We start from the raw sequence: 25312 nt of genomic DNA on the forward strand, positions 1-25312 counted from the left end.
AGGAGTAAGTTTTGAGATCTATTGCACAGCAAGGTGATTAGTGAATAACAATGTATTGTATATTTCAAAATAACTAAGAGTAAATTTCAAATGTCTCACCATAAAAATGATAGGTAAGCAAGACCATAGGTATGTTGCTTGATTTAATCATGCTACATTATATACATATACCAAAACATTATCTTGTACCCCATAAACATAAGCAATTATGATTTGTCAATTAAAAATAATATTAATTGTAAAATAATTTAAAAATATATTTCCTATAAAACTCAAAAAAAGAAGTGATATGCAGAAGGAATAAGGAACTGGTATGTCAAACATAGGACCCAATGAATCCCCTTCTGTCTTCACTTTTCCTTACCGCTGTTCCTTTCCCCTCTCTACTCTCTCTTCATTTACTTCTAGAAATCAACTCAAGTTTTCCTTCATGTGAAGCCTTCATTCATTACTGGCCATACTCATCTCTTCTTTACTAGTATTCACCTTGTACACATGTAGCTTCCGTCTCATAGAATTTAGCTGCTATTATGATGATTAATTAACAATTAATGTTTATTGACAGTTTAGTTTGTACAAAGTACTGTTTCAAGTTGTTAACATATATTAATTCACCCACTAATCCAGTTGTATTAGTTATCTTTCCTCTGAATAGGTTGCAGACTCGGATTACATTTTTCCTTATTGAATTTCTCAGAGGCCCAAGCAACAGTCACTTTCGATAACCATCTGTTGGCGAGCTGGGGAAGCTAAGACCCCAGACCCACTAATTAAGATATATACTGTAATATGCTTGTAGCTGACAATCAGCTTGACTATGTCGGGGAAATTCTATGTTTAAAATTTTTCTTAATCACATTTCCTATCAGTAGCAGTTAGAATTTCTAGGTACATTTACTTGCCCAAGAGCTATGGCTAATTTGTTCATCTTTCTGCTAGAAGAAGGTGAAGCTGCTGGTACACTCATCACCAAAGTGCATATTTGATGAAAAAATACAATGAACCCCTTTCTGACCAAGAATAAGTACTTTAGCTGTATATTTCCTTTTGAGATCCTAACTTTCTCTGCTTTTATTACCTTTTCTATTCTGAATTTTATGTTCCCAGTACTTGAAGAGTCGTAGCATAGCCTGACTTTTTTTGACACACATTTTTTTTTCCTTCAAGAGGCCAGAATACCCTTGCTCTAACTTTTGTTTGTTTGTGTGTTATTTAAGTTCTGGGGTACCTGTGCACAACGTGCAGGTTTGTTACACAGGTATACATGTGCCATGTTGGTTTGCTGCACCCAGCAACTCGTCATTTACATTAGGTATTTCTCCTAATGCTATCCCTCCCCCAAACCCCCACCGTTTTTACACATTTTATGAAACACACCTTTATTTCTTAAACTTCTTCTGGATCTCATTTAGTAATGTCCAGGTTACTTTTAATGAATTTCAACAAGTACCCAAAATGAATGCTGATATATTGATTCATGTTTCAAATAATGAATTAAATTACATGTAATAACATTCAAATTGCAATTTGAATTTTTAACATTTGAACTTTAATAACTTGAGGTGTAAGAATTTTAGAAATTTGTCCAACTCCATATGTAGGTAGGAAAAGGATAGATGTGGGCAACAAGAACATTTACCTTAAAAGGAAGCTCTCTGGTATTATCAATAAAGGTTGGTTATTTTTAGTATATATTTTTACTTAAAATAGTGAATTCAAGTAAAAATAAATGACCTGCAGTGGCAACATCTCTCATCTAAACGATCTGTCTTTGTGCATGGCATGTTGGAGTTCTTGACAAACAGAACACAGGTTGAAGTTAGGAACTGGTCTTGAATTAGAAACAAGAGAAATAAAGGCAAATATTTGTTGGGCCTAACTCAGTTTCTTAGTGCTTACTTAATTCCAAACTTTGAAAGCTCCCATTTAGCAAAAGAAGATTATCTCTCTATCTGTGTATGTGTGTGCATATAATTTTTTTTTTTTTTTTTTTTTCCAGGTCATCAGATCTGACAGGCTGGGTGTGGTAGCTCACTATAATCCCAGCATTTTGGGAGGCCGAGGCAGGTGGATCACTTGAGGCCAAGAGTTTGAGACCAGCCTGGCCAACATAGTGAAACCCCGTCTCTACTATAAATACAAAAATTAACCAGGCGTGATGGCTTATGCCTCTAATCCCAACTACTAGGGAGGCTGAGGCGAGAGGCCTGGGAGGCAGAGGTTGCAGTGAGCCAACATCGTGGATTGTGCTACTGCACTCCAGCCTGGGCAACATAGCAAGATCCAGTTCACTTTTCATTACAAACTTTGGTGTAGGAAAGAATAATGTATAACATGTTTTAACATATATTAATTCACCCACTAATCCATTAAATATGGGCCTTCAGTGTATGGAAACTCATATTTTAAAATGTCATACATAGCATATTATATTTATAAATTATATTAAACAAATTATATTAAAGTATAACACCCAATGGAGGAGTTTTAAAAAATGGAGAAAAATAAACAGTGTGCTCTGGTTTGAAAGGTTTTGAAAAATATATATAGTGAACCAAATCAGCTCTATGACTGGAGGTTAATATCACAGAAAATTGCTGATTTATCTGGGCAGTACATGAAGCAGTTAAGAATGCAGGCTATAGGAAACTAGTATTTGAATTCTGGCTTTCCGGCCTCCTACAGGTGTGACTCTGGCAAGTTACTCAGCACCTCTAAGTCTCTGTTTCATTATCTATAATGGGGAATACTTAAGTCAGCTGTTTGATACAGGCTTGCTTTGAAGTTTACATGGGAAACATAAGAACAGACACTTTTCAAAAGAAGACATATATACAGCCAACAATCATGAAAAAAGGCTCAACATCACTCATCGTTACAGAAATGCAAATCAAAACTACAATGAAATTCCATCTCACACCAGTCAGGATGGCAATTATTAAAAAGTCAAAAAATAACAGATGCTGGTGAGGTTGCAGAGAAAAAGGAATGCTTATACACTGTTGGTGGGGGTGTAAATTAGTTTGACCATTGTGGAAGGCAGTGTGGCAATTCCTCAAATACCCAAGGACAGAAATACCATTCAACTCAGCAATCCCTTTACTGGGTATATACCCAGAGAAATATAAATTGTTCTTTTATAAAGACACATGCATGTGTATGTTCATTGCTGCACTATTCACAATAGCAAAGACATGGAATCAACCTAAATGCCCATCAATGATAGACTGCATAAAGAAAATGTGGTACATATACACCATAGAATACTATCCAGCCATAAAAACCAGATCACGTCCTTTGCGTAAACATGAATGGAGCTGCAGGCCATTATCTTTAGCACACTAATGCAGGAACAGAAAACCAAATACCACATATTCTCACTTGTAAGTGGGAGCTAAATGATGAGAACACATGGACACATAGAGGGGAACAACACACACTGGGATCTATTGGAGGGTGGAGAGTGGGAGGAGGGAGAAAATCAGGAAAAATAACTAATGGGTACTAGGTTTAATACCTGAGTGACAAAATAATCTGTATAACAAACCCCCATGATACAAGTTTGCCTGTATGACACACCTGCATATGTACCCCTGAACTTAAAATCAATGTTAAAGAAAAAAGTAAAATAATAAAGAAATGTACTTCACCTAGTGCCTACATATTATCAGCTCTCCATAAACTATAGCTGTATTAGTCCTCATTTTTTAACATCTGGGATATGTTGTGGGGTGGGAGTGGGAGGATGACATAAAGTGTAATTAAACTAAATGGTCAAACTTCAAAGAGGTCAAATGCTTACAGTAGCCTGCAGTAATGTTCCGTAAAGTGACCCTGAGGACTCTTGTGACAGCACCTGAGCATTTCTTTGAATCTAACCAGGTGTGTTGGTTTTTACTTTATGCTAAAAGGATCTCATGCCATGAGTATTTTGTGACCTTCCAGCTAATTTAAATATTGCTTACTGATTTGGTGTTATACATTTGTTGTCCAATACTTCTATCCATCAACCACTGATTCCACATTCTGCTTCCTGGACCCTCAGCTTTAAACTGCATTTTTGTTTCCATTTGCTAAACTTCAACAGAACTGTCCTTTAACACCTTTCTAATTTCTAAAATGCTCAGCTTTAGCCACTTTGCACATTTTCAAATGTAATAGAGCAAAGATCCTTGAGAGGGATTCCTCCTCAGCCACCTTAATGACTGCTTCTTTATCCTTAAAGAGGAGTGTTTTATCCGAAGTTTGATTCGTCACCTTGAGAAGAGAAGCAGAACCAACTTAAACTACATTTCCTAAAGTAGAATAATTTACATTCCCTAAGATGGATATATGTAGCCGTCATTGGTCACTCCATGTGTGTCAAAGGTTTCTGTATTTATAATGGACATGATGTCCCAAGGTGCATAGTATTTGTAACAACTTTATTGAGATTTTACCTCATAAAATTTACCCATTTCCAGGTATAATTCCGTGACTCTTAGTAACATTACCAAGTGATGCACCATCACCATGACCCAGTTTAAGAACATTTTCATCCCTCCAATGAGGTCCCTCAGGTACATTAATTCTTAATCCTTATTTCAACTCCCAACCCCAGCTCTAGGCAATCACTATCTACTCCCTATCTCTATAAATCTGCCTTTTCTGGGCATTTCATAGAAATCTTTGTTCCATAGGCTTGATTTAAAGACAATTAGATTAAATCTTTTACTAAGCCTTTTACTTTATAAATATATGTCTTTTCACAAAAAAAAAAAAGGAAAGAAAGGGCTTTCATGTAGCAAGAGCAACAAGATGGGTCATAAAGACAGGTCAGTTCTTTATACTTTGTAACAATAAACATCCGTTGAATGTTGACTAAGTGACATTCATACTTAAGATTTTGAAAACTTCCCAAACCACAACATCAAAGATAACTCAGGCTGCGATATTTGGGTACTTTTTTTTAACGACCTCTTAAAATTTTGCATCTAATATTTATTACTGGTTTTTTTAAGTGACACCTGGAACATAATCTTCCCATATGTGTTGATGTTTTTTAAAGCAATACATGTAAAAAGTCAGAAAGCAAAACAATATAGATAGATACAAAATGAAAAATGGAGACCTTCATCCTGTCTCCTACCTTACAGTTCCTTGTCTCAAAGGTAACACTTTCCAACGTTTTGGTCTTTTTTCTTATGCTATTGTCATTTTAAGGCCAGAATCAAGTTTTTTGTTGATTAGTTTCCTTTTTTTTTAGACTATCCAACTTCCGGTATACCTATAAATGTGTTGAACTTGGCGACATGAAGCATCTCGTGAGATTGTTATGATTAAGTGTGATCACACAGTATCTGCACACCATAGGAGAGCTCAATAAGTGGCAGGCATTACTCTCAAATACTGTTTTTTCCAGGCTTCTGTGCAGAATAGTTATCCACCCATAAAATGAATTCATAGTTTGAACAGTAGTCAACAAACCCGTTAGAATACAATCTGATGGTGATGACCTTAGTAAGGTAGACCCCCAGTGTTAAACAGAGGAATTGTGACTGAGCCATCCTGCCAATTCATTTTCTTGATCTCTTCTGTTCCTCTCTTCTAGTCTGGATGATCCTACACAGACCCCCTAATTAGATGAGGTAGTGATATCTGGGCCACCCTCTGAACTATTAAATATGGGGCACAATGGTGATGAGACCTGTTTTAAAAAGGAAGAGACCAAGGTGAGAGAAATGGAAATGTGAAGTTGGAGAAAGTGAGTAAAGAGATGAGAAAATAGAAGAGAGTTGGGAGAAGAGAGGGGGAAATAATACTGAGTTATATTGAAAAGAGAAAGAAAAAATTGGCTAATTTACCATTAACCTACATAATCTTCCTGTTCTGCCCTGGAAGATATTCCTTCTCTTCTCTCTGTATTCTATTCTGTGTCTTGTCTCAGGCAATAAAATGGGGTATTGACAAGCCTCTTCTTCCCTAATGGAGATTTTTGTTTTGTTTTGTTTTTTGAGACAGGGTCTCATTCTGTCACCCAGGCTGGAGTCCAGTGACGTGATCACAGTTCACTGCAGTCTCAGCCTCTCGGCTCAGGTGGTCCTCCCACCTCAGCCTCTGGAGTAGCTGGGACTACAGGCATGCACCACCAGGCCTGGCTATTTTTCTTATTTTTTTGTTGAGACAGGGTTTCACCATGTTACCCAGACTGGTCTTGAACTCCTGGATTCAAGAGATTTGCCCACCTCAGCCTCCCAAGTGCTGGGATTATAGGCATGAGCCACCGTACCCAGCCCTAGTGGAGATGTTGATCTGTGTATACATGTTGGTGTTTTCTTAAAGTCCATATATATCAGGTGTGTGATTATATACATATTTGTTGTCTTTCACATTATGCCCAGCTTGTGCAGTGAGTTAAAAACTAGGAAAAACCTTGGAAAAACAGTATGCTAATTTTTGTGTCCTTTATAATAATTAATAATTAAGGATTATTTTCTGAAACAGTTGTGTTCCTACAAATGATTCTGAAACCTTTAGTGTGTATTGCTGTAAAATGTGTATTGTGAGTTGAATTGCTATATATCGATAGTGATGAAAAACTATCAATTCATCAGAACAACTTTTATTATCACTACATTTCTTTCTGTAATTCATTAAAAAATAACACCTCATTTGATCTATTTAATCCTTAAATATTATGCAGGATGCTCTGCGTACTATACGGTGTGGTCCCCAAAAAGCCTATGTTTATTGTTAAGAATATATTTCTTTTCCTCTGGCTCTCCCTTCTTTCCTTAATAACAAAGTTGCATAGTATATAAAGTTGGACCTGTCTTGATATGAAGTTGGTAGATTTCTTAGGTGTGTTCTTGATTTAATCAGGATCTTTTCTGAAAATTTTACAAAGAATCACAGCACCTTTTCTCAAATTCTAAAATCACAAAATATCAGACCTTGCATCAGAATAATAAAAAGCATATGAGCTAAGAGAAAAGCAGTATTTGACAGTTGATGATGACCAGAGAGACTTGATTGAGTACTCAACTGACATTTACTAAGTACTCCTGTGCCATAGGTACCATGCTAAGTGTCTTAAATATCACCAGGATGAAACATGTAAAGCCTTTGCCATAAGGAAAATGGAATAGAGAGGAAAGGAATATTTTGTTTTGAGATTCGATCTTCTTTCAAAGAAGAAACTAAGTAGCTCCAGAAAATATGTCAAAGCTTAGACAAGATGAAGTAATATCATTGCTATTCATTAGACACTATTCAAAGTGCTTTTACAGATATACATATAATAAGGTAGGTACTATTTTCATCACATTTTATATGTAGGAGAGACACAGTGACTTGCCCAAGTCATAACAACTGTTAAAGTGTTGAAGTCAAAATAGAAAGGCAGGCAGTCTAAACTGAACCAGCCTCCTAAAATCATTCATTATACAATCGCACTAGATTTAGGAAGGGCAAAGATGCAGAAGACAAAGTATCTCCTGTTAAAGTCTGTGCAACCCTGCCTAGCTCTCTTAACTTTTGTATGTGTGTTTTCTAATCTTTATAAAACAAACACTCATTTCCATTCTACAATTCTAACATTGAAAGAATTTATAATGCTCTGTAGAAGACAAGATTAGCTGTCAATTGAGCACTTGTGCTTTCTCTGTATTGTCAAACAGAGGTACCTCTTTGGATACTTGCATATTCATCTGTGCTCCAACCTAGCAGTAGAGAAGTTCATTTTTTCGGTTGAAGCTCTACATCGTAATTGGCACAGCAGTCCTTCATGGATTCCAATTTTTAAAAACCATAAAGGGGTTCTTCTTTGCACAAGTACAGAGTGTTTCTATAAAGTGATGTGACTGATGTGTTTTAAAAGCATGTGAATGTTGTATCTTTAAAAGTAGTCACCAAAGAAACCCAAGAACTTTTCCAACAATGCTGCAATTGCACAAAATCTTCTTGAAATTCTTCTTGTAGTGTTACTTTCAAAGCCTGGAGCCAATTCTTGCAATAGTCATAAGGTTGGCAAATCTTTCGAGAGGGAATTCAGGTTTTGAAAAACAACCTGGAGTTATTTGAAGCCAAATTTGGTGAATAAGAATAGTTTAAACATCTTTAAATCACTCTGTGGGCCGGGCGCGGTGGCTCAAGCCTGTAATCCCAGCACTTTGGGAGGCCGAGACGGGTGGATCACGAGGTCAGGAGATCGAGACCATCCTGGCTAATACGGTGAAACCCCGTCTCTACTAAAAAATACAAAAAACTAGCCGGGCGAGGTGGCGGGCGCCTGTAGTCCCAGCTACTCGGGAGGCTGAGGCAGGAGAATGGCGGGAACCCGGGAGGCGGAGCTTGCAGTGAGCTGAGATCCGGCCACTGCACTCCAGCCGGGGTGACAGAGCGAGACTCCGTCTCAAAAAAAAAAAAAAAAAAAAAAAATCACTCTGTGGATAAGATCATTTTTTATCAAAAACAAGATGTGACTATAAAATAAGACTAAATCCTTAACAAACTAATTTCTATACATCCAATTCAACATCTATTACTTTGTAACCATATTATGAAAATAGTAAAATTTTATAGTGATTATTCTTTTTCAGTGTTTATAATATACTCAGGTAGGTGTTGGTGTGTCATAAGTATTAAAAATTATTTTTAAATTAAAAATTATTTTTTAAAAATGTCCATGAGCTTAGGCAGTGAAAGTTCAGCTATCACAATCTTCTTGTACTAGCTTCTACTCTATTGCACATTATGGTAATTTGTGTAGAAATCACACTTTCTCAAACCCCCTGCCCATATTCCAAATGGCCTTTCTTTCACTGTCTATAAGACACTACCCCTGACTTTCCCACATGATAATTATCAATTTTTAGCATTAAGCTTTCCATTTTTGTCTGGCACCTGATAGTTAACCTCTGTTAGCTGACTGGTTTACTCCCTGAGACGTTCCTGAGCATACCGACGGACAAGCATATTCTCCTGTTCTTGACTTTGGGTCAGAATGGACTCATTAGCACAGCAGTGTTACACAACACTTTTGATCTAAGATCTAATTTTAACACTGTACTGTTCAGTAACTTTTAGGTGCTATGTCTTCACTCTTCTCTAATCCAAAATAAGTAATTCAGCAAGCAGTCACCTAGTGCTTACTCTGTGCAGGGAATACAAGGCTAAATGAGGTGTGTGTGATGCCCTTTAAGAGTGTCCAGTCTGGGGAAAGGGGAACGGGACGCATTCCCACATAACTAATACCACGTGATAAGAATTCCACAGTAATTAAATGTTGTGAGGACAGAGATGCAGGCAATTTGTGTTTCGTGGGGTGAGATAAGAGGTGCTGTTTGAAGTGAGGTTGAGGGACAAGGAAGAATGTGCCTTTAACTGGAGGGAGAAAATTATTTCAGGCAGAGGGAGGAACAAGGAAAGGATACTTGAAAGTTCGAATGCATGTTCTTGATGGGCACTTACGGGTCTCCTGTGGCGTGACTGGCTGGGGCTGGGAGGACTCGCAGTGAGAGCAGAAGAGGGAAGGACTCGGAGCCCCCGGTTAGGTGCCCCCTCTTGCTTTGCTCTTTCCTCCTTTTACAGCTTTGGCTCTACTACTGACTCTTTGAAACTTTAGGGAAGTCGTTCTCCTCTTTGGTCTTCAGTTTCCTTCTCTGTAAAGAGAGAGGGCTGAATGACCTGATTTGTTAGATCCCTTCCAACCTGAAGAGTCTTTAAAGAAACTGCCCTACTTCTCTGCGCACTTCTGTAGTTTTTGTATAAAGAATTCTATCGGACTGAACAAACGAAGGAAAGCCTTTTTAATATGAGTCCTTGCTTTCTTATGTGGTTTGTCCCCTTTATTTTTTTTATTTCCTTTTATTTCTTTCCCTAGGTAAACATATACCTGTTTAAGGCAGGACTGCCACTGGAACATACCTAAACTATCCTCTTACATGTTTATAGAGACATATCAGCATTCACATTGCATCAGACAACCCCACTTTCCCACAATGCCTTCTGGATTGGTTCATAACAGAGATGCCTAATGGGGTAACATAATTTAAACCTGTAACACAAATGGAGACCAAATTCATTATTGGCAGAGTTGCAAGCTTCTCTGATATACTTAATGTCTGAAAATAATCAAAGGTTGTACTTAAATAGAGAATACAATTTTAGGTTAAAAAGCCCTTTTCCTCAGAAATGAAATTGGGGAATACCTAAGAGATACCAGTTTCCCACTTGAACTTAATAATTATATTAGCATTTTAATTTACTTTATATTCATTTAAGTACTGATATTTCCACAATAATTGAATTTAATGCACACTTTTTGAGGACCTACTATTTTTAGACATTATACTGTGTTATAGATTATTAGGATGTATTAGGCATGAACTGTGTCCCCTAGAACATTAGGCCCAGTGCAGTGACTCACACCTATAATCCCAGCACTTTGGGAGGCCGAGATGGGAGGATCACTTGAGGCCAGGAGTTTGAGGTCAGCCTGGGCAACATAACAAGACCCTGCCTCTACCACAAATAATATAGAAATTAGACGGGTGCGGCGGTACAAGCCTATCGTTCCAGCTGCTTGGAAGGCTGAGGTGGGAGGATCGCTTGAGCCCAGGAGTTCAAAGCTGCAGTGAGCTCTTATCATGCCACTGCACTTCAGCCTGAGGACCCTGTCTCTTAATTAAAAAAAAAAAAAAAATCAGTTGGTCAGGTTCACTATAATTTGAGCAACATCTTGCTATTACATTAACTATGAATTTCAATCTACTGTGCTATGTACAGGCATTTTTAAGAGAATAGTGAGGAAGAAACTAGCCCAGCATGGGAATTCAATGAAGGCCTCCTGGAAGAAATGATGATATCTGAGAGAAGTTTTGAAGGAGGAATAGGAGTCAGTTGCCTACTCTGCCAAAAAGAGACAGAAATCATTCTAACTGGAAAAAGTAGCCTAAATTAAGACATAGTGATGTGAAACAGCCAGGTGACTATTAAGAATTAATATTACTAGAAGATAAAATGTATAAACTTGAAGGGCAGCACATCAGGCAGAAGCAGTAGGATGGAAGAAGGTCCCAGAGGACATGTTTTTGTGATGAGAAGGAGGTTTGGTTTATCTATAAGGCACAGGGGCCACTGACAGGGTTTACCCAGGGATGTGATATAGCCAGGTTTGAGTTTTTTCGAGATAATGCTAGTGACAGTTGAAGATAGATTTGTTGGAGAACAAAGCAGGAAGCAGGAATTAGCTGGCTATAAAACAATCCAGGTAAGATTATTCTGGTAGGGGAGGGGGAGAATGAGTTTGAGAAATTTTGAGGAAAAATTGGAAGGACCAGGTGATGGAATGGATTGATAGAGCAAGGAAGCCAGAATGACTTAGTTTTTCTCTTCAGAAAGGCTGTGTGGATTATGATGCCATTGCATTATGCCATGGAAGGAGATTTGGGGTATTAAAAAATGAATTCCCTTTTTTAATAGTTGTAGGATAGAGTTTAGAGCTAGCAGATAGATGTGGCAATTGTTGGCCTATAGGTGAGAGTTAAAATAATGAGAGTGGCTCCAATTTCCCAATAAGAAGAGTAGGAAACCAAAGACAGAACCTGGGAATGATTCTGTGTTAGGATGAAGGTCAAAAAAGGCCACAAAGGTGATGGGGAATAAACAGCACAGCAGAGAATAAAACAAAACAAAAACAACCAAACAAAACAAAACAGAGGAACAGAATCATGAAAAAACAAACAAGGAAAGGAGAATCCCAAAAGATAGTCACCAGTGGCAAGTACAACCAAGAGCAGCTACTAAACTGCCCTTGGCATTTGGAAATAGAGAAATCACCAGAGAATCTTTCCAAATAAATTTTAGTGGCACGATGGTCATGAGGGCCAGACTCTGTGGGTAGATGGGAAATGAGGAAGCCAACATAGCCTGTGTAGACTTTACTGCCATTTCACATAATCCCTCACTGTCAATGCCTGGCTTACGTCACGGCTCAGATTGGTGCATACTGGAATCTTCTTCGTCAATATGGCGTCTCTCGTGTCCCTGTATGTCTGCCTGTAATCTTCTATCCTTCCAGTTCTCATCCCTTGCCATTCTCACGACCTGTGCTTTTCAGCCTCAGAGAGAAACATAAGCTCTTGATGTTTCCATGTTCTCCTAGCCTATCAGCCCCTTCTGGACTTATTTCCTAGGTGGCTCAGGAAGCTATGTAGGCTTTAAGAAGTTTGTCTGAGAAGTGAAGAAAAGAGAGAAAGGTAACTGGAGGAGCAAAGTCAATGAAAGGTTTTGTTTTTTAGGTGAGAGAGAGCCTTGTGAGCCTGTACATAACCTCGGAGAAACAGCCTGCAGAGAGGGAGAATATGAAGGGGCACACCCGATAAGTGCTAGAACAAGCCCAGAGGTGTCAGAAATGGGCTTGAACATGAGTAAGAGGCCTTGCCTTCTCAAAGTGGAGGAATGAATAGATGCAGTCGATGCAGATATAAGTAGAGGTCTGGGGAAGAAATGTGGGTGCTCTCGTATAATGACTTCAAGTTTCAGTTTTCTTAGTGAAGTCATGACAAGGCCCCTTTCACCAAGAAGGATGAGATGTGTTTCCTCAGGGGCTTGAGGAACATGGAGAGTGTTTAAAATACGAGCTGATGAAATAAAACAGGATGTCCAGGCACCGTTGAGGGCCCAGCAAAGGGACTGATCTACAATAAAGATAAATAAAGATTTTTTCCCTACAATGTGCTCAGAATCTTAGTATTAGAAGTTTAAAAGGGTGATCTGGGGATTTTATCTGAGTGGCATGGCAGAACGATTAGCATGATTGGAAATTAAGGGTGAACAATCACATATATGGTCACATATATGGTCTGAGCTGCCTCAGGAAATAAGTCCAGAAGTGGTTGATTGATTGACAATGAGACTATGGAAACATCAATAGCCGATGCTTTTCTCTGAGGCTGAAACACACAGGTGGTGAGAATGGCAAGGGATGAGAATTGGAAGGATAGGAGATTACAGGTAGATATGGGGACATTAGAGATGACATATTGACAAAGAACATTCCTGTACACAGCAGTCTGAGCCATGATGCAAGCCCAGTGTTTGACCACAAGGGATTATGTGAAATGTCAGTAAAGGTTGTTGGTGATAAGGCCATTATTACTGGATGCCATCCACATGGACATTTAAGAGTCCATGTGCCAAAGTCCTCAAGAAAGAAGTATGTCAGAGGATGAATGCAATAGGAACACTAAAGACAGTGTATCAAAAGTAACCTGCAAGACGTTGGACTCTCCGTATGTTGAAATATATAGATATTTCATATATGTCTACTTGTTGAATACAGATAAAATTGATTGTTTCTTTGTTTTTGTTTTTGGTTTTGCTTTTTTTTTTTTTTTTATTTTTTTAGACAGAATCACTCTGTTGCCCAGGCTGAAGTGCAGTGGCACGATCTTGGCTCACTGCAACCTCCACCTCCTGGACTCAAGTGATTCTCGTGCATCAGCCACCCGAGTAGCTGGGATTACAGGCACATGCCACCATGCCCAGCTAATTTTTATATTTTTGTAGAGATAGGGTTTCACCCTGTTCACCGGGCTGATCTTGAACTCCTGACCTCAAGTGATCATCCTGCCTCAGTTCCCAAAGTGCTGGGATTACAGACACCACGCCTGGACAAAATTGATTGTATTTTTGAAACTCAAGTGAACAAACACAAAAGCAATTCGAAATAATAGTACTTAGTAAGCTGACTGATTATCAGAAAAATTATAAAAGTCAATGATATGGTTTGGCTGAGTCCCCACCCAAATCTCATCTTGACTGTAGCTCCCATAATCCCCACATGTCATGGGAGGGAGTCAGTGGGAGGTAGTTGAATCATGGGAGCAGGTTTTTCCCATACTATTTTCATGGTAGTGAATAAGGCTCATCAGAACTGATGGTTTTATAAAGGGCAGTTCCCCCTGCACACGCTTTCTGGTCTGCCACCATGTAAGATGTGCCTTTGCTCCTCCTTCACGTTCCACCGTGATTGTGAGGCCTCCCCAGTCATGTGGAACAGTGACTCCATTAAAACTCTTTTTTTTTTGTATAAATTACCCTGTCTTGGATGTTTCTTCATAGCAGTATGAAAATGGACTAATATAGTCAATTACCTTTCTTAACTACAATAAAAAGTTAATAAAATAAATTGGAGAAAGAGTTATAGACTAGCATCCAAAAATATAAAATACCCAGAAATCTATTTAATAAGACTTCAAGTAAAACAACACACCTACTAAAGGAGAAAACTTGAATAAATGGAGTTTACCTTCCTCAAAAGGAAAACTTATAAAGCATTTCTTAAATGTATAAGTTCACTGCAACTCCAAACAAAATCTCAGTGACTCTCTTGAGAAAACATTTCAGAATGATTCTAAAATTATTCCGAAAGACTGAAGCATTCAGAAATATCCAGGTCAAGTCTGAATAATAAAAAGATAGACCCACAGCTTATCATGATGAAGCTATCCTAATGAAGGTTCAGAAGGAAATCCAAATATATCTGGAGGTATTTTCAAATCCATGGGGAAAAGATGGAACAACTGGTTAGCCATTTGGGAAAAACTAGAGCTGGAAATCTTCTCCATTCCATAATTAAAATAAGCCCCTGATCTATCAAGTATTTAGACACAGAAAAAAAGAAACCACAAAAGTACTAGAAGAAAACAAGAACTACTATATAATATGGAAATAGGAAGTCTTACAATGCATGGAATTAAATTCAGAAGTTATAAAGGGGAAGATTGATAAATTTAACCAAAATGAAAAAATTATGTGAGATAATAAAATAAGGCATTACAAAGGACCATCAATTCTGTATTAGATTAATGAACTACACATTAACACAATGGTATATTTTGTAGCATTCATGAAAGTTGGCATTTATCTCTAATCATGGGGGTAGAATAGTCTCAGGACTATCTTCGACTTTTTTTTAATTGCATAAAACATGTATAAAATGATCCTATTATACAAAATTCTATATTGACATTTCTATTTATTGAAATAGGCCTGGAAAAATGTTCCCCAAAATGTTAAAAATGATGATATTCTCTAAATTATGTTTTCTTATTTTTTTTTTTCGTGGTGTTGGTAAGGTTTGAATTTTCTAGAATGAGTATGTATTATGGCAGAGGAAAAAATATTTAAAACATAATTATGTATATTTTTTTTCTTACAGTTAAGATCCCCTACTTTGCAGATGAGATAGATACCTTTTAGACATTAAAATACTGTTAGCTGGGCTTATCTGAAATGTAACAGCATGAAGACAGCTTTGTAATGTTGTAATCATTGTCCCTGAAATTAAGTCTAACTTCATACTGTGAAATTAGGTACACAGCCTACATAGGCTCTGGGCTATGGATTGCTCCAAACTACAGACTGGGCCCTCACTGGTGCTGCAGAGGAAAGCAGGCTGTTTGCAACCACTTTCAGGATTGACTCAGGGCCCCCCTCCTCTACTTTGTCACCTTCACACTGTTTCAATGTTTATCTTCCTAGCCTTTTATAGCCTGAAAACTATGCAGGTGCTCAAAGGACAATCAGTAGGCTCCCAGCCTTTCTCCTCTTCTTCCCATACTCGTTCTCTTTATTTAGGCCATTTGATCATGCCATACAAGGGAGAACTATAAATAATAATGCTAGCACACAGCAACATTTCACAATTACCATTGCAATGACTAGTCCTGATATAAGATTTTTTTTTTTTTTGCTAAAACAGATAATATGGTTTTAATTCTAATGAGCAGAGCTCCTCCAGTGAGGATTTTTTTTTTGGAATATAGGAACCAGCTCATTAGAAGTTCTTGATAAAATATACTTCTGAATTGCAGGCATTTCAGTGGTAAACAGGAGACAGAACCTACCTGATAGTTGTGACAGTCTTAGATGGTCACAGGATTATATCTGCTGAAATCTGTTTCCTCACACTAAACATTTTCAAATCAAATCAAAACACTTTTTTTCTGGCTAAAATAAATTTTTAAGCCTTGTTTTAGTGTATTTGTGCATACCTTTTTATGTAAAAAATCTATGAATGTTACTAAAGTCTCACAACATCCTAAGAAGGAATTATTATTCCTAATATGCCTATGAAGATAACTTCAACAAGAGGGCTAACTATCCCACTGAATACCAGACACAACAAAAGTAAAAACAGATAGGATTTGAATTCAGCACATTAACCCACTAACTCCTAATCTCATCTTCACGTTCTTCACCTGAATATTTACATCAGTCATGATTTTGAAGCAAACTCATTCAAACCCCTCCCTAAAATCCTAAAATGCTTTTTTTTTTTTTTTTTTTTTTTTTTTTTTTTTTTTTTTTTGAGATGGAGTCTCGCTCTGCCACCCAGGCTGGAGTATAATGGTGTGATCTCGGCTCACTGCAACCTCCGCCTCTCGGGTTCAAGCAATTCTCCTGCCTGAGCCTCCCTAGTAGCTGGGATTTCTGGCGCCCACCACCATGCCCAGCTAATTTTTGTATTTTTAGTAGAGCTGGGGTTTCACCATGTTGGCCAGGCTGGTCTCAAACTCCTGACCGCAAATGATCCACCCGCCTTGGCCTCCCAAAGTGCTGGGATTACAGGCATGAGCCTCTGCACCCGGCCTAAAATGCTTTTTCTAATGTGTATTGACATGTATGCATTATAAAACTTCTAGATTTTTCTGTGAGCTTCCTGCTTAAAATCCCTCTCTAAATATTTCCTTGAAATCTGGTCTAGTTTAAGATACCATGTACAATTGGTGTCTCAAAATTAAATATGGTCTCTATTACTTCCCTTCTTTAAAGATTTTTTTTTTAATCAAAATCTATGATTCTACAAAGCTCATTGTAGAAACCTTGACAAACACAGATCATAGCAAAAAATAAGATTAAAAAACACCAGTAATTGTATTTCCCAAAGAAAACTCAGATGTGGCTCATATTTTGATTTTGGATAATATATCTAACTAATCATCCAAAATCCAAAATTACTAAGTATTTGGAAACTTCTTTCCTGAAGTAGCATTACAGATTGATGGTTAATGGGGATTGTTTTTCCAGTAGTACTGAAAAACTTACCAGTCTCTCCCAGCCCTCCTTAGAAGATTGCTGGATGAAAGTAACAATAGTAATTGACTCGTTTCCCACTTAGCCCAGTAATCTTGGCTTGGTTGACACTCAGCTCAGTAGTTCCAAGATTTTGGTGGGTATAAGACTTAAGTTTTTAAAAGGTCTGAAGTAGACCTAAGAAGTGCGTTTTTACAAGGCCCGTACCTAAATGGTTCTGACATAGAAAGTTCTTAGGCCACAGTTTGAGAACCTCTCGTTGATGGAGTTCACAGACTGATCTTTCAGAAACTGTATGGCTCAGGCGTACCTGAAATGACTTTTAATGGAAGAGAGGAAAATTCGTCAGCTTTATTTATATTCTCACTCCTAGTTTTAGTAAGTGTTGTTTCAGTCTGTGTGTTTCTCTGCACAGCCAGGGTCCTATTAATTAGCTAAAATAAAACAGGGCCCCTGCAGGCAAAACCCTGAGGCTTCAGAGTCCTCTCACATCCTCTTTCACTATCTCCCTTCCCTTGTGTCTTCAAAGACATCTTTGCCCAGTCGCCGTCTGCTCTCCCCACAGAGATGCTGACATTGAACTTTCCTGCACAATAGTTTTCTGTCTTTTCTCAGTAAAACTGGCTTTCTCTCAGCTGTGATGGAAAGACTCCATCAGTGATTTCATGCGTGCATGTTGTTATATCCATAACAGGAAACAGTGAGCTGTAAAAGATAGAGAGGCCGGCCAGGCGCTGTAGCTCATGCCTGTAATCCCAACACTTTGGGAGGCTGAGGCAGGTGGATCACCTGAGGTCAGGAGTTCAAGACCAGCCTGGCCAACATAGTGAAATGCCGTCTCTACTAAAAATACAAAAAATTAGCTGGGCGTGGTGGCGGGCACCTGTAATCCGAGCTACTAGGGAGGCTGAGGCAGGAGAATCCCTTGAACCCAGGAGGCAGAGGTTGCAGTGAGCCAAGATTGCACCATCGCACTCTAGCCTGGGCAAAAAGAGCAAAACTCCATCTCAAAAAAAAAAAAAAAAAAAAAAGAGGACTTCCAGCACTCCACCACCACCAATCCTGGCCTACCTTTTCCAAAGAAGATTATTCCAAGAGAAAAATAGGTGGAGCACACTGGGGTAGGGGGCCAGGGTGGTGGTAAGGGAATTTATGGAATTTAAGGACAGGAGCCCTTCCCATTATCCCCCACTATTCTGTGCAGATGTCTGTCTGCCTTAAGAACAAGCTGGCCTTCTAGCTTAGAAAAGACATTTCTTCACTGCCCTCTCTAAGGTAACTTGCCTATTTGGTATCTGAAGCCATTCAAGGAGATGGTACGAATTATTGTTTTGTAAAAGCCGTTTTTTTATGAACCAAATTCTGTAGACTTTTTGTTCTAAGAGTTGGCAAGAACCTTTTGTAAGGATAAGGGGACAGGTGCCCTTTGAAGTATATGTTTATGATTGATCAATTCAGAGAATCTAATACTTTTGAGAGAGCTGATTTTTGCACCTAGAATTCCATTTTTTGTTTCAAACATACTGTTCATCTTTTAGATCTATACAGAATTGTTACAGACCTTGTAAATTATCCAAGATAAATGAGCATATTCACATGAAAACCCGGACAATCTTTTTTTCTTCTCCTCCTTCAACTTTTATTTTTAGTTCAAGGGTACATGTGCAGGATGTGCATGTTTGTTACATAGGTAGACCGGTGCCCTAGTGGCTTGCTGCACCGATCAACCCATCGCCTAGGTATTAAGCCCAGCATCCATTAGCTATTCTTCCTGGTGCTCTCCCTCCCACCTCTCCTGACAGGGCTTAGTGTGTGATGTTCTTCTCCCTGTGTCCATGTGTTCTCATCTTTCAGCCCCCACTTATGAGTGAGAACATGCAGTGTTTAATTTTCTTTTCCTGCATTAGTTGGCTGAGAATTGTGGCTTCCAGCTCCATCCATGTCCGTGCAAAGGACATGATCTCAGTCTTTTTTATGGCTGCATAGTATTCCATGGTGTATAATGTACCACATTTTCTTTATCCAGTCTATCATTGATGGGCATTTGGGTTGATTCCATGACTTTGCTATTGTAAATAGCGCTGCAGTGAACATACTTGTGCCTGTATCTTTATAATAGAATGATTTCTATTCCTTTGGGTACATACTCAGTAATGGGGTTACTGGATCAAATGGTGTTTCTGCTTCTAAGTCTTTGAGGAATCGCCATACTGTCTTCCACAATGATTGGACTAATTTACACTCCCACCAGCAGTGTAAAAGCATTCTTTTTTCTCTGCAGCCTTGCCAGCATCTGTTTTTTCTTCACTTTTTAATAATCGCCATTCTGACTGGTGTGAGATGGTATCTCGTTGTGGTTTTGATTTGTATTTCTCTAATGATCAGTGATGTTGAGCTTTTTTTCATATGAAAAACCCAGATAATCTTGAGGGCCAGCACAGCCTGAGGACTTGCTGACACAAAGTATTGATGGGCCAGAGGAAGTGGGCAGCCTGGCTGTCACATCACCCCCTGTGTCTGCTGCTGCTCACGTTTCTCTCACTGTCTCTTGGGTATGTGGTGGGGGGGTTGGGGGGGTGAGGAGGGGGTGGGAGGGCAGATTAAAGAGGAGCAGCTGCAGCCTGAGGCACAGACAGGATGCAGAGTGGCTCCATCATCCCACCTAGAGTCATGGACACATACCCACTTCGATACATTCTGTTCACAGCCATAATTCCTTTCATGCTGATTCGTGTCATTGGAAATCTCTCTTCTTCAGCTTCAAGCTGAATCCGACTTGGGTGTTGAGACTGGGGAATGGCATTTCCATTTTTTCCTCTCTTCAGGACAGCCAGAGCAGGAAGGGCAAGAAAAAAGGGATGCTGGTACCTGGTGATGTCAAAGTAGGTAGCTCCTAGTGCTGTGCTAGCAAGAGCCATGTGGGCTAGTGTGAGAACAGGAACTCTCCCAAGTCCCCCACTGGGTAACCAGATACCCAACAGTGTGCCTAGAGATGCTTTAGTCCACTCTAATCCTAAATACTACTATGTCGTGCTAATAGTTTCCCTGAAAAACAGCCATATTTCACTCATTTTTAAAAAATCAATTACAATTTTGTCTTAAGGTTTGATGTTGGTATTGTGTTTATTTTTTCAAAGTATCTTTATCTTCTAGAGTTATACACTGCAATAATTACAGATGAAAAGATAATACGGTCTGGGATTTGTCTCAAAACCAGTAGGAGGTAGGAGTGGTGGGCTACAGGTATAAAGATGAAACAAGATCGCCTTGTTTATACTATTCTGTCTACTTTGTACATGTTTTATGTGTTATAAAATGTTCATAGTAAGTGGTTTAAAACTTTAAAAATCATTTATGAAAATAAGTAGGTACCCTTATTCACTCAGCTGTGCTGTAAATTTCATATTAACCCCCCAAAACTAGACCAGTCTGAGTGTTTCTAATAAAATCCAGCAATAACCATGACTGATTTTAAAACATTCACTGCTTCTCTTATCAACAATGCCTAGCTTCATTGGTCATGTAGAAAATGCATACATTCCCCAAGCTTTTAAAAATTTAACAACAACAACAACAACAAAAAAAACTCTTGTGTGTTCTCAATTTGACTAAGGTGTGACAGAGAGCAGCTCTGTGACGCAGGCTGTGAGAGGAGGATCTGGTGTGGAGGCGAGGAAACCAGGGCCCTTACTAAGACACTGAAATATGATAAACATCCTTATGAAGATGCCACTCCCAGAAACTGGGACGTGAGCTACTCTTAGGAAGCCACAGACCATGGAGTACAGATTATTCTCCTGGAACCTTCTCCATTTTCAAGAAGGCATAAAACGAAGGAAAGCAATCCTGTTTTCTTTCCATTTCTTGGAATCTAATATCTAAGCATTGCCCTTTCAACTCTAGCAAAGTAAAGCAAACTCAGGCATGGTGGCCCCTCCCAGCAGTAATTATGAGATCATTTGGCCTCAGTAACCAGGCAGACTCCACTACCTTTCACCTAGTTTTGTGGGAAGAAATGATAAAGCTCCCTCGATGGAAATGTTCCTTCTTTAGCCATAACCTTCACAGGATCCATCTGTCTAATGTTTGTCTGAAGGTATTGGAAGGGCAGGCTGTTGCCTCACCAAAAGCATCCTCAGTAGTTTAGTCTACTGAACTATGGGGGGTTGTTCCAGAACAGGATCCAAACCCCAGCAGAAAACTCCTGGCCTTTCCCATGCCAGTTTTCCCAAACCCAGGAATTCCAAGTGAAGTACATCCATTCCTATTGCTATCTATACTGTCTGGTGTAGCCAAAATGGGCTCTGGGCTAGAAATCAGAAAGCCTGGCCTTTGGAGCTGGTTTAAGGAACATGAAGTCCTTAAGGTAAACGAATTGAACCCCTTTGTGGGGATACAGAGATGTGACAAGACCAGGATCCTGCCCTCCAGAGGCATATGGTCAAAGCAGGGCAAAGACAAGTAAACAGTAGCCCATTTATAATTTTTTTTTTTTTTTTTTTTTTTTTGAGACAGAGTCTCACTCTGTTGCCCAGGTTGGAATACAGTGTGGCATGATCTTGACTTACTGCAACCTCCGCCTCCCAGGTTCAAGCAATTCTTTGGGCTCAGCCTCTTGAGTAGTTGGGATTACAGGCATGCACCACCACACCCAGCTAATGTTTGTATTTTTAGTAGAGAGAGGGTTTCACTGACCAGGCTGGTCTCAAACTCCTAACCTCAAGTAACCCACCCGCCTCAGCCTTCCAAAGTGCTGGGATTACAGGTGTGAGCCACAGCACCTGACCCCATTTGTAATTTTTAAACAAACCATATACTAAAGTGATACAGTTTCCATGACAGTCACAGGGTACTGGAAAGGAGCACAAAGAAGAAGAGGTCAGTCCTTAGGACCCAGAGGGGGTTGGGGAAGTCGCCAGGTATGAGGTAACCCCAGCAAGAGCTATATCTTGAAAGATAAGCAGTGCGTGCAAGGGACCACAGAGAAGGCACGGCAGCTCAAGAGGAGGGTGCTTGGGGGCAGCATGACAAGAGGTTCAAAGCCAGAAAGGGAGGCTTCACATTGCAGAGGACCTGTTTGCTGTACTCATCTTCAGCTTTATCCTGTAGGCAACAGAGAGCCAAAGGGGTTTTAAAGGAAGAGAAGGAATGATGTGATCATATTTGGGCTTTGCAAAGATCACAGAGCAAAGTGATCTTCCATACAGATGGAAGGAGAAGAGGTCACATATAACTCAAATGAGGTAGGGAGGTATAGTGGTCCAGGCAGGAGGCATTGAGGACCCTAGCTAAGTCAACTAAATGAGGGAAAGAAAAAGAGGGGACTTAACTGGAAAATATTAAGAAGGTGCCGGGCGCGGTGGCTCAAGCCTGTAATCCCAGCACTTTGGGAGGCCGAGACGGGCGGATCACGAGGTCAGGAGATCGAGACCATCCTGGCTAACACATTGAAACCCCGTCTCTACTAAAAAATACAAAAAACTAGCCGGGCGAAGTGGCGGGCGCCTGTAGTCCCAGCTACTCGGGAGGCTGAGGCAGGAAAATGGCGTGAACCGGGGAGGCGGAGCTTGCAGTGAGCTGAGATCCGGCCACTGCACTCCAGCCTGGGCAAGAGAGCCAGACTCCGCCTCAAAAAAAAAAAAAAAAAATATTAAGAAGGTAAATCTACAGGTCTTGGTGTCTGGCCGGGCTTGGAAAGAGAAGGCTGGTCATAGTATGCGAGTAATAGAGGCTTCAGTCACCAAGACTGGAGTTGTGTGGGCCCTCAATGAACTCATTTTTGTTTCCCTATTTGTGAAATGTGGATAACACCTATCTTACATGCCTGCCTCAAACATCTGTCTAACATGCCTGCTTACATGCCCGCGTGAGGGTTAGTGTGGTATCGTGCTGTCATGGGTATGAATGCTCCTTGAATGGCAAAGCACCATGTAAATATAAAGTCATTCAGGAAATCCAGTAGAAAGGAGTGGCAAGGAAGAGGGAAGAGTCAGAGATGTGTTTTCCAAAGCAACACGTTTAAAGTGCAGATAGAGAAAATGCATATTTATGGTGGGAGAAATTAAGGACAGTAAATAAAGATGTCAAATATAAAATTAAAATCTTTTAGATCCACTGCTTATTTCCTTGAAAGAGGTACTAACTGTCATGTACAAATTAGATTCAATCTAATTATTCTATCCCATAAAAGTTAGCTATATTTAAGATATTGGGGTAAACATTTTAACAGCAGTGAAGAGTTATCACTAGTTCCACAATTATTTCCTATGTTGATACTTGTAATAATTAAAATCATGTATAATATATTTTTACATAACAATATGGAATAATTCTATATTGTTGACACTAACATGACAAACCACATGGATACATTCTAGGGAAAGCCAAATACAGATATGAGACATTTGCATTCTTGGTAGGTTAACACCTTTGAAACCTCGCAATCTGAAATAACTAAAACTACACTCTCTTTTATTTTTTGCCATGGGATATCGTGAACTTCTTTTTCCTTACGTGTGTCTCATTTGAGGGTGTTTGGGTTAAACCAAAGCCTTTTACATAAAACTGCTTTCACCAATATATAGATATATTCCACCTTTTTAAAGTGACAATGTCTTTCTTCTCTAGAAGTTGAGTCCCATTAATTTTTTATTAGAAAAAGAATCCTTCGCTTTCATAATACTTGGCATTTAAGCAAAGAGAATTTTCACATGTGCTGCTGACGCCCGTGTTGATTCACTTGGTGGGATATGGCCTGAGACCTGAACCTGGCCTCTGGGAAAGTCCTGTATGTCACATCCTGTGAACACCCTAGTCTGTCCTCATATGTGTGCGGCTCTGCACTGTAAGATCAGAACACAGGAGACTGAGGAAGTAGCAATGCGGAGTTTGAGTGAGGGAGAAACAAAGGCACAGGTTCTGGAACTATTTTGGACCCCCGTAGTAACTTTTAACTCTGCTACAACGCCCATGTACTTGGTCTTTTAAGCTCTCTCTGGCTTTTGATACCTTTTTTTTTTCCTCCTACATGAAACAGAAGACAGAGTTACAGGAAATGAAGGGTATAAGAGGAAAGAAAGAGCTATAGTCATCACAAATGCCAGGGTGGCAAGAGGCAGCTCTTCTTTCAGGGGCTTAGCTGAGGGCCAGAGGAGCACAGCTCGTCTCCACGGGGGTGGAGAGGGGTGTCTCAAAACAAAAGCAAACATTTCTCTCTTCTAAGTCGGCTTCTAATGGCCCTGGTTTTTGTCTGTTTTAACCTAAAATGTTATTGCACTATTAATAGGTAAAAAATTCTCTTCTGACCACATACATGTATTTCTAGCATAATATATTCTCTCTCTCTCTCTCTCTCTCTCTCTTTCTCTTTCTCTCTGGATAAAATTTATTAGCATATTAGCATAAATATAATTTTTGTAAGGTCAGACAAGAGATTTGAAGTGTAATTCAAGGGGAATTTGTATTAACATAACGAAACATTCTGCTGTGAAGTTGACTAGCAATGCCTCTCTGGGTTATCATTTCTGACTCATCCCATTTCCTTTCTCACCTATCACCTGGTCCTCATTCATTCTGTGTCCTAGAAGAGAACCTCTAAAACTAGTGTCAGTCCATTCAGCCTGCTGCAAAAAAAAAAAAAAAAAAAAAAAAATGTTGCTCCCTGTGTCCCGGCCAGTCTGGCTCTAGCCTCAGCTCAAAGGGACCCAGGTACAGCTCTGGCTACCACTCCATAGGGTGCAAGCTATAAGCCTTCACGGCTTCCATGTGGTGCTAATCCTGCAGGCACACAGAATGCAAGAGTGAAGAAGGCTTGACGACTTCCACCTAGATTTCAGAGGATATATCAGAAGGCCTACATGCCCAGGCAGAAGCCTATCATGCAGCGTAGCCAACACAAAAACTCTACAAGGGCAGTGCTGAGGGGAAATGTGGGGTTGTGCCCCCACACAGAGTGCCCACTGGGGCACTGCCTAGTGGAACTGTAGGAAGGGAGCCACTGTCCTCCAGACCCCGGAATGGTAGAGCCTCTGGCAGCTTGCACCCTATATCTGGTAAACCCACAGGCGCTCAACTCCAACCTGTGAGAGCAGCCAGAGAGGCTGCACCCTGCAAAGCTGCAGAGACAGAACTGCCCAAGGCCTTGGGAGCTCACTCCTTGCACCAGTGAGCTCCGTGACTTGGTCTTGAACTTCCAGCCTCCAAAACCATGAGAAAGAAATTTCTGTTGTTT

The 25312-nt window shown here is 39.6% G+C and overlaps 1 protein-coding gene and 1 long non-coding RNA gene across 11 annotated transcripts in view; both read left to right on the forward strand.

Moving 5' to 3' along the window:
• GRAMD2B (GRAM domain containing 2B) overlaps positions 1-25312 on the forward strand; it is a 129791-nt gene that overhangs the window by 64248 nt on the left and 40231 nt on the right. The gene's annotated exons all lie outside the window — the stretch shown is intronic.
• LOC141407055 (uncharacterized) lies at positions 22055-23177 on the forward strand. The gene is made up of 2 exons (XR_012414042.1): positions 22055-22429; positions 22741-23177. It is a non-coding gene; the product is annotated as an uncharacterized lncRNA (long non-coding RNA).

The sequence above is a fragment of the Macaca fascicularis genome, chromosome 6 (assembly GCF_037993035.2).
Source record: "Macaca fascicularis isolate 582-1 chromosome 6, T2T-MFA8v1.1".
NCBI lineage: Eukaryota > Metazoa > Chordata > Mammalia > Primates > Cercopithecidae > Macaca > Macaca fascicularis.